Source organism: Homarus americanus, unplaced genomic scaffold (assembly GCF_018991925.1).
Source record: "Homarus americanus isolate GMGI-L3 unplaced genomic scaffold, GMGI_Hamer_2.0 scaffold21183, whole genome shotgun sequence".
Taxonomy (NCBI): domain Eukaryota; kingdom Metazoa; phylum Arthropoda; class Malacostraca; order Decapoda; family Nephropidae; genus Homarus; species Homarus americanus.
The window spans coordinates 22,084-23,382 of record NW_024729424.1 but is presented as its reverse complement, the minus strand read 5'-3'; positions in this window follow the sequence as shown (position 1 = coordinate 23,382).

The window sequence follows — 1,299 nt, the reverse complement described above, 5'->3', positions numbered from 1 at the left end:
GGTGTTTACCACCTGTTGTTAGTGTCTACCACCTGTTGTTAGTGTCTACCACCTGCAGTTAGTGTTTACCAACTGTAGTTAGTGTCTACCACCTTTAGTTATTGTCTACCCCGTGTAGTTAGTGTGTACCCCCTGCAGTTAGTGGCTACCACCTGTAGTTAGTGTCCACCACCTGTTGTTAGTGCCTGCCACCTGCAGTTGGTGGCTACCACCTTTTAGTTAGTGTTTACCACCTGTTGTTAGTGTCTACCACCAGCAGTTGGTGGCATCCACCTGAAGTTAGTGTTTACCACCTGTTGTTAGTGTCTACCACCTGCAGTTAGTGGCTACCACCTGTAGGTAGTGTTTACCACCTGTAGTTATTGCCTAATTCCTGTAGTTAGTGTCTACCACTTGTTGTTAGTGTTTACAACCTGTTGTTAGAGCCTACCACCTGCAGTTAGTGGCTACCACCTGTAGTTAGTGTCGACCCCCTGTTGATTAGTGTCTACCACCTGCAGTTAGTGGCTACCAATTGAAGTTAGTGTCTACTACCTGTTGTTGGTGCCTGCCACCTGTAGTTAGTTTCTACCACCTGTTGTTAGTGTCTACAAACTGCAGTTAGTGGCTACCACCTGTAGTTAGTGTCTACCCCCTGTAGTTAGTGTCTACTCCCTGTTGTTATTGCCTGCCCTCTGTAATTAGTGTCTACCTCCGGTCGTTTGTGTCTACCTACAGTAGTAGACACCCATGAGTGAAATGTCTGTTGTGTTTACCACCTGTGGTAGTGTCTACCACCTGTTGTTGTGTCTGTCTTGCAATTTGTGGCTACCACCTGTGGTTAGTATTTTACCACCTGTTGTTAGTGTCTGCGACATGCAGTTAGTAGCTACCATGTGGTAGTGTCTACCACCTGTTGTTGGTGTCTGCCACATGCAGTTGGTGGCTGCCACCTGTGGTTGATGTCACGACCCCTGTTGTTGTGCCTGGCACTCTGTGGTTAAGTCTACCCCCTGTCGTTTGTCTACAGTTAGTAATTTACCACCCTTAATTATCTCTACCTGCAGTTAGTGTTTACCATCTGTTGTTAATGTCTACCACCTGCAGTTAGTGGCTACCACCTGTAGTTAGTGTCTACCACCTGTTCTTAGTGTCTACCACCTGCAGTTAGTGACTACCACCTGTAGTTAGTGTTTACCACCTGTTGTTAGTTTCTACCACCTGCAGTTTGTGGCTACCACCTGTAGTTAGTGTCTACCACCTGTAGTTATTGCCTAATTCCTGTAGTTAGTGTTTACAACCTGTTGTTAGAGCCTACCA